Here is an 8,929-nt window from a genome sequence, read left to right on the forward strand (position 1 = left end):
GTTTGGGAAAAAGAGACTGTCAGATTTGATTAAAGGATGACTAAGAAAAGTCTATTTTGGTCACTATCAGAAAAGTGTTTTAAACTGGGAGGAGTGGTATACTCCTTTAATCCCAGCACTTGGGAGACAGAGGTAGGTAGGTCTCTGTGAGTTCAAGGCCAGCCTGATTTATAAACTGAGTTCTAGGCCAACCAGGGTTACAGAGAGAAACCCTGTCTCAAAACAAAACAAAAGAAAGTGATTCAAAGAAAAAAAGAATCAAAATATTAAGCAGATAAAAGAATGTTACAACTGTTCTAGCACTCAGGAGACAGAAGAGGCAAGAGGATTTTAAATTCAAGGTCAACTTGAACTACGTAATGAGACCTTGTCTTAAAAGAAAACCAGAAGAGAGACTGGGAAAGCTTGGGGTGTAGGTAGAGTGCTTTCCTAGTATCTTGAAGCCTGGGTTTGAGCCTTAGCAGTGTCTCAAACCTGTAATGTCAGCATTCAGGAGGTACGGGCAAAACCATCAGTCCTAGCTACACACTCAGCTAAAAACTCCCTTTTTAAAAGGCAGGGACGAAGCCGGGCGGTGGTGGCGCACGCCTTGAGACAGAGGCAGGTGGATCTCTGTGAGTTCGAGGCCAGCCTGGTCTACAAGAGCTAGTTCCAGAACAACCTCTAAATCTACAGAGAAACCCTGTCTCGAAAAAAAAAAATCTTATGTAAAGGATGTCTTGGATTTCTGAGGAGCAAACCATCTGTCTGTAATTGGATCTCCCTGGTTTCACTGGATTCTTCCTCACATTGACCATTTGAAAGCTTGCTCATCTCCCCTTTGCAGGGGAAGACTTGTTAACTGGTATCTTCTATGCTGTGTAGAATTTAGTATGACAGAATAGAATTATCAATGTGACATCAGTGTGTGGTACAATGGCCATCAGTCTAGTTCATCTTCACTCCTTTTGGGGAATCTGTTGCAATATATTCACAACACAATTCAATACTTTATCATTTTCCTCCATCTATTATATTCAGTAAGACAGAATCTCATGTGTCTCAGGCTGGCCGTGAACTATGCAGCAAAGATTACCAGGAAGATCCAATCCCTCGGCCTCTACCTCCAAGGTACAAGGATACACCATATTTCCTGGTTTATACGGTGCTGGGGATGGTACCAAGGGCTTCATGCATGGTAGGCAAGTACTCTACTCACTGAACTACATGGTCAGTCCTCTTCTCTCACTGTTCTAGAATCCAGGAACCTGAACTGCCAGAGTTGGTTCCTGTCCCCGAGCTTGAGGTGTCTGGGGAAGTCCCTGGCACTGCTTGGGTCATGGAGATCCAGTCTCTGACTCCAACTTCACATGGCCTACTCCCCCATGTGCCTTTGTGTGATCCTTTCCTGTCTCTTTAAAGGAGATGTCTGTCATTAGACTTAGAGCCTACCTCGGACAGGATGATCTTTATTTCATGTGACTTGGTGTTTTGCCTGCATGTATGCCTATGTGAGGGTGTCAGATCTTGGAGTTACAGACAGTTGTGAGCTGCCATGTAGGTACTGGGAATTGAACCAGGATCCTCTGGAAGAGCAGTCCGTGCTCTTAACCACTGAGCCATCACTCCAGCCCCTCGGATGATCTTATTGTAAGATCTTGCTGTGGTTCTAGCACTCTGGAGGCAGGGGCAACAAGACTGCAGCAAATTCAAGACCAGTCTGCTCTCCACGGCCTGCCAAGGTTCCATAGTGAGAGGCTGTCTTAAACATCACAAGGCTAGGACAGCCAGGGCCATACAGAGAAACACTGTATTGAAAAAAAAAAATCACAAGGCTGGGAACAGAGCTCAGTTGGTAGAGCACAAAGCTCTGGGTTCAGTCCCAGCACCCATGCCTCTAACCCCAGGACTCAAGAGAGAGAAGTAGGCTGATCAGATGTCTAAACTGGGGCTGAGGAGATGGTTCCGTCAGGAAAGGACTTGTAACCCTAGCACTGAGGTAGAGAGACAGGTGGATCCCTAGAGTTCACTGGCCAGCCAATCCAGCCAAATTGGCGAGCTATGGATGCAGTGAGTGACCCTACCTCCAAAACTAAGGTGGGCAGTGGTTGAAGCAAACAGTGACCATCAACCTCTGCACACCCGCAGACAAGTATATGTACATATACATGAATATGAGAACACACACTGAATAAATAAACGAAAAAATGAAAAACACGGACTGGCTTTGGGGGATCTTATTCTCTTTGGATGTATACCTTGCTCAACTTGGATGTAGTGGGGAGGGCCTTGGATTTCCCATGGGGCAGGAGGCCTTGCCCTCTCTTAAGATTGAAGGGAGTAGGGAGAGGGGGTATGGAGGGAGTGGGAGGGGAGTGTGAGGAGGGGAGGAAGTGGGAATTTGGACTGGTATTTTTTAAGCAATAAAATAAAATAATTAAAAAATCAGGGGCTGGAGAGATGATGGCTCAGAGGTTAAGAGCACCAGCTGCACTTCCAAAGGTCCTGAGTTCAATTCCCAGCAACCACATGGTGGCTCATAACCATCTGTAATGAAATATGCTGCCCTTTTCTGGCCTGCAGGGACATATGCAGGCAGACCACTGTATGCTTAATTAATAAATAAATAAATAAATAAATAATAAAAATAATAATAATTTAAAAAACAAAGTAGATGGCAACTAAGGAACAGCTGAGATTGTCTTCTAGCCTCTACAGGCATACACATACATGCACACATATTCACATACACACATGCATGAACACATAAATATGTGCTCACACACGCGCAACTACAATAGAACTAGAACTAGTGTATGACCAGCTATACCATCCCAGGGCATATTCTCAAATGACTATATCCTGTCACAGAGACCCTTGCTCGGTTTATGTCCACTGCTGCTCTTTTCACAAAAGCCAGGAAATAAAAACAGCCTAGATGCCCATCAGCTGGTGAGTGGATAATGAAAATGGGATTTTATCCAGTCATAAAAATATGAAGTCATGAATTTCACAGGAAGTAGATGAAACTGTAAATTGTCTTGAGCAACATATCTCAAACTCAGAAAGAGAAATATCACACCCATTCCTCATACAAAGATCCTAGATTTTAATTTTCATATGCATGTATATACGTAAGGGGTGAGAAGTATATGTCATGATAATATATACAGATATAGAAAAATAGAAAAGGAAAGAAGATTTTAAGGGAAGGCTGGGGAGGGGAGGGAGGAATCAAACAGTGTAATAAAAGACTACGTGTGGCATGGAAGAGGAAGGGCGGTGTGGGAGAAAAGGGGCCAGTGGAGGAGCAATGGATTGGAGAAGGAGAGCAAGGGAGACAAGAAACAAAAGCAAGTGAGTTCCCATTACTGTGTATAGTGATGTGAACTAAATAAAGAAGAGGCTAGGAATGGTGGATTGTGACTGGAAACAGAAGGATCAGGCGTTTGGGGTCATCCTCACCTTCACAGTGAGCTCAAAGCCAGCCTGGGCTGCCTGAGATCTTGTGGTTTGTTTGTTTGTTAAAAAAAAAAAAAAAAAAAAAAAAAAAAAAAAAAACTTAGCCCAGTGTGATATCACACTCTCATAGTCCCTGCACTCCAGATGGAGCTCTGTGAGTTCAAAGGCAGTCTAATCTTACAGTGAACTCCAGGCAAGCCAGAATTGTGTGTAAGACCTTATCTAGAAAAGAGAGAGACTTATTTTAGTAAGGTTATACAAAAAAAATTCTCAGCTGGGTGGTGATGGTGCATGCTTCAATCCTAGCACTTGGGAGGCAAAGTCAGGCAGATCTCTGTGAGTTCGAGGCCAGCCTGGTCTGCAGAGTCAATTCTATGACAGCCAGGGCTACACAAAGAAGCCCTGTCTTGAAAATAATAAAAAGAAATCTCCCATGTATTTCCTATTCCTATAATGTATCAGGCTTTCTTTTGGGCAAACAGCTCCCAAATCATGACACGGAGACATTTTCTTAGTTATGAATGCTCCGCCTTAGTTTAGGCTTGCCCCACTACCTCTTATAACTTATTTTTTTTTCTTTTCAAGACAGGGTTTCTCTGTGGTTTTGGAGCCTGTCCTGGAACTAGCTCTTGTAGACCAGGCTGGTCTCGAACTCACAGAGATCGGCCTGCCTCTGCCTCTCGAGTGCTGGGATTAAAGGCGTGTGCCACCACCGCCCAGCTTCTTATAACTTATTTTAACCTGTTTCTCTTCCTCTACATTTTGCCTCAGGGCTTTTTACCCTTTTTACCTTTACTACATTCTGTTTGTCCTACTCTGTGTCTGGCTGGCTGGTGGCTACCTGGTTGGCTGGGTAGTCAGGGAGCCTCCCTTTCTTTTTCCCTGGTTCTCTCCTCTCGAGCCCAGATCCCTCCTCCTACTTACTCTCTCTGCCTGCCAGCCCCGTGTGTCCCTCTGCTGCCTAGCTATTGGCCATTCAGCTTTTTATTAAACCAATCAGGTGCCTTAGGCAGGCAAAACAACACACCTTTACATTATTAAATGAACGCAACGTAAACAAATGTAACACACCTTTACATAGTTAAATCAATACTCTGCAACATAAGCAAACCTAAGCATTGTTGCCTAGTTAAACAAATATTCCACAACACTATAAAAGATGAACAGAACATAGAAGCCATCATCTCTCTTTGAAGCTTAAAAGACTGGAATATAGGGGCCAGGCACAGTGCCATGCATCTGTGATACCAGCAGTTTGGGAGGCAGGGACAAGCGGATTTTTGATAGTTCCAGGCCAGGCAGGGCTACATAGGGAGGCCATTTTTTAAAAAGCACTAAAATATCATTACTTTTTTTCTTCTTAGTTCAGTTTATTTAGTTAGTTTTGAGATAGTCTCGTTCTGTAGTCCAGGCTGGCCCTGAACTTATGATCTTCCTGCTCAGTCGCTCACGTTTGGGATTACCAGTGCATAAGACCATATCAGGCTTCTTAGTCTGTTTTAGTTAGGGTTTTTATTGCTGTGAAGAGATAGAACAACCACATCAATTTTTATAAAGGAAAACATTTCATTGGGGTGGGTCGCTTATAGTTTCAGTTCAGAGGTTCACAACATGGCGGTGTGCAGACAGACATGGCGCTAGCTGCATCCTGATCAGAAGGTAACAGGAAACGGTCTCTAACACTGAGCAAAACTTAAACAAAAGAGATGTCAAAGCTTGCCCCACAGTGACTTACTCCCTTCAATGAGGGCACATTTATTTCAACAAGGCCACATATCCCAATAGTGCCGCTCCCTATGTACTTACGGGGGCCAGTTACATTCAAACTACCACATTCCACTCCCTGGCCCCCATAAGCTTGTAACAATATCCTGTTAAAAAAAATGCATTTAGTCCAACTTCAAAAGTCCCCATAGCCTATCCCAGTCTCAACCATGTTTTAAGAATCCCTGGGACCCATGTAGCAGAAAGAAAAAAACTACAGGATATACGTTACCATTCTAAAACATAGGGAAGGGAGCACAGAGAGGAAATGCTGGGAAAAAAAGCAAAACTCAACACCAGCTGGGCAAACTGCAAACTCTGCAACTCTGTATCTGATGTCAAAACAGTCTCCATATCTCCAATTCTATTCAGCTTTGTTGACTGCAGCACACTGCTTTCTCGTGGGCTGGTTCCACTCCCTGTTAGCAGCTCTCCTCAGTATCCCACGACTCTGGCATCCCTAACATCTTGGGGTCTCCAAGGCAATCCAGGCTTCAGCCTCACAACCTCAAGCAACAGTCTTGGTTTTTTGCTTTTTGTTTTTGTTTTGGTAGTTGGTTGGGGGTATTTTGTTTGTTTGTTTGTTTGTTTGTTTTGAGATAAGGAATAACTGTATGATCCAGAATGATCTTAAACTCACTGTGTAGCAAAGAGGTCTCAAACTCCTGATCCTTCTGCCTCTGCCTGCCAACCTGCCAAACTGCTGGCATTGCAGGTGTGAACTACCATGCTCACCTCTTGGTCCAGTTTCAATGCCGTTTTGAAGTTCTCAAATATCCTATGAAATGGGGAAGCTCCTGACCAAATTCTTGCGCTTACAATTTTAGAACTGCCATTAAAGAAAATGTTAGCCTTGCAAAGCTAACCACAAGCTGACAAACAAGAAGAAATGAGAACTAAGCCATTTATGGTATTAAAAATAGGCATTCCAAATAGTAACAGTCCCACCCTGCATCTGGGTGTTTCATATTCATTTCTTTCAAAAAAAATTTTTAAAATTTTTAAATAATTGATTTTTTTCAGATTAAGTGCTGTTAGAATTTGTTGTTGTTGTTGTTGTTAATTTGAGACAAGGTCTCACTGTGCAGTTCTGGCTATCCTGGAACTCACTACATAGACTAGACTGGCCTCAAACTCACAAAGAACTGCCTCCCTCTGTCTCCTTATGGTGAGATTAAAAGAACACACACCACTGCATCTGGCTTCTTTTTTAATCTTCATTACATTTTGATTTATTTGGGGGAGGTGGGCATGCTACAACATGTGGGAATTTGTGGAAGTCCTTTTCCCCTCCACCATGAAAACTCATATTTTAAAGATTTGTGTATGTGCACTAGTGTTTTGCTTGCATGTGTGTCTGTGTCATGTGCATCTTGGAACTTGATTTATGGATGGTTGAGAACCACCATGTGGGTGCTGAGAATTGAACCTTGGTCCTCTGCAAGAACAAGTGCTCCTAACCACTAAGTCATCTTCCAGCCCCTGCAGTTATAACTCTTAATGGATACCCATTTCAAAGGAAATCGTTCAAATAGTCTTCCTTTTCTCCTTAATGTGTGATCTCTACATGTCAAGTTGAGCATGGTTGGCTTCTGTTAAGGCTATGTGTGCTTGCTGTCAGCATAAGCACTAATAGTAGTTTTTTTTTGTTTGTTTGTTTTTATATGGGTTTTCCTCCCATAAAATCTGCTCTGGAGTTTCTAAGTTTTCAGAGGTCCTTGGGATTTATTTACAAAGTCAAAAAAATGAAACAGAGCCGGACAAGGGAGTATTCCAGAACTCAGGAGGAGACAGGAGGAGCAGAAGTTCAAGGTCATTCTTGGCTACAAGACAAATTCAAGACCAGCCTAGGACACGTGAGATGCTGACACTGAGGAAAAAGGAGAAGGAAGCAGAAAAGAAAGAAGGAAGGAAGAAAACACAATAAAAGCCCCATAAAATACATATGTTTTGAGAATGTTTGAGTTCCTCACTTCACATAAACAATCCTCTAATTATGTAGGACTTCCAAGTAAATGTTGATCCCATGAGAAAGATTCAGATTTAAGCAAGCACACACATGAAAAATGTCTAACCAGTTGTGCAGGTGTGGTGATATTTAGTTCATGCTAAAACAAAGCTTGCCTGAGGATCCGAGTGTGGAGCGAGCCACTAGTTAGCCATAGAGGCCAGGCAGTGGTGGCACACACCTTTAATCCCAGCACTCAGGAGACAGGGGCAGATGGATCTCTGTGAGCTCAAGGCTACCCTGGGCTACACAGTCTGGACTGATCCAGTCTCAAAGAGAAACAGAGCCAGGCTGTGGTGGCTCACACCTTTAGTCCCAGTATTTGGGAGTCACATATCTTTAATCCCAACACTAGGGAGGTGCAGACAGGAAGGGATATGGCTGGGCGGAGAGAGGAACTCCTGGCATTCAGTCTGAGGACTTGGAGCGACAGGATACCCCATTCGGTCTGAGAATTTCATAGAGGTAAAAACTAGCAGCTGGCTGCTCTGCTTCTCCAATCTTTCAGCTTTCATTCCCCTAAAAGCTGACTCCAGGTTTTTGTTATTAAAACCAATTAGAAATTGTACCACATGCTGACTAGTTTTTGTTTCGTTTTGTTTTCTGAAACACAGTCTTCCAGTCTGGCCTTGAACTCACAAAGATCCACTAGCCTCTGTCTCCTGGGTGCTGGGATTAAAGGCATATGCCCAGCTATGTGCTGGCTAGTTTTTATGCCAACTTGACATAAAAACCTCTATTGAAAAAATTGCCTCTGTAAGACCGGGCTATAGGAAAGCCAATAGGGCATTTTCTTAATTAGTGATTGACATAGGAGGGCCCAGGCCCCTGTGGGTGATGCCATCCCTGCACTGGTGGTCCTGGGTGCTATAGGAAAGCAGGCTAAACAAACCATAAGAAACAGACAGAACTCGGTAAGTTTGAGGCCAGTCTGATCTACATAGTGAGTTCCAGGACAACCAGGACTGGCTGCATAGTGAGATGCTGTCTCAAAGAAAAAAAATTAAAAATGAAAAGCACGGCCCAGTGGTGATGGTGCACACCTTTAATCCCAACACTCAGGACGCAGAGGCAGGTGGATCTCTATATAGGCCCTGCACCTGTTCAGTTTGCAGCTGCCCAGTGGCAGAGGCAGTCAGTCTTCTGGATTCCTCCCTCCCAAAAGTCTCTCTAAAAGGTTTAGGTGAGACCTTCTTTTGCCTGGTGGGGTGGGGCTGTAACACTTTCACTGCTGGAGGCCTTCCCCTAGCAGCACCAAGTGGTTACAACTTACCTGGGGAAGTCAGAGATGAACCGCTGTGGAGCTGAGTGGAGCCGGGCTGTAACACTTCCAATGGGAAACCTTCCCCTTAGCAGAGCAGTTGTTACACTCCCGGGCACTGGAGTCGAACTGTAACAGCTTCGCTGAGGAAGCCCTCTCCTGCCAAAGCACAGCTGTTACATGGAAGAAGCCTTTCCCCAGAGCAGGGCTTATGTTAGCTGCTACTTCCTGGCTACCAACTGCCAGCATACTCTTCCATCTGAGATGTAACACTCAGTATTTCCTGCACCTCCCCCCTGACTGCCAGAATACTCTTCCATCCGAGATGTAACACTCAGTATTCCTTGGCTCCTAAGTGATCCCTTCCATTCGAGCCATAATGCTTACAGAAGCTATTTAGGTATTTAGGTGTCCGTGAGACTACAGGCTCCAAAGAAGGCAATGTTGTACTCAGG

At 44.0% G+C, this 8,929-nt stretch overlaps 1 protein-coding gene across 1 annotated transcript in view; it reads right to left on the reverse strand.

Annotated features, from left to right (window-relative positions):
* The window catches only part of Reps2 (RALBP1 associated Eps domain containing 2), a 321,626-nt gene extending 312,997 nt beyond the window's left edge, over positions 1-8,629 (reverse strand). The window contains exon 1 of the mRNA XM_050160594.1: positions 8,487-8,629. The gene's annotated coding sequence lies outside the window, so the exon portion shown is untranslated. The remainder of the gene's footprint in view (positions 1-8,486) is intronic.
* Between the last annotated feature and the right edge of the window lie 300 nt (positions 8,630-8,929).

The sequence above is a fragment of the Alexandromys fortis genome, unplaced genomic scaffold (assembly GCF_014885135.2).
Source record: "Alexandromys fortis isolate MF-2015 unplaced genomic scaffold, M_Fortis_MF-2015_v1.1 scaffold_120, whole genome shotgun sequence".
Taxonomy (NCBI): domain Eukaryota; kingdom Metazoa; phylum Chordata; class Mammalia; order Rodentia; family Cricetidae; genus Alexandromys; species Alexandromys fortis.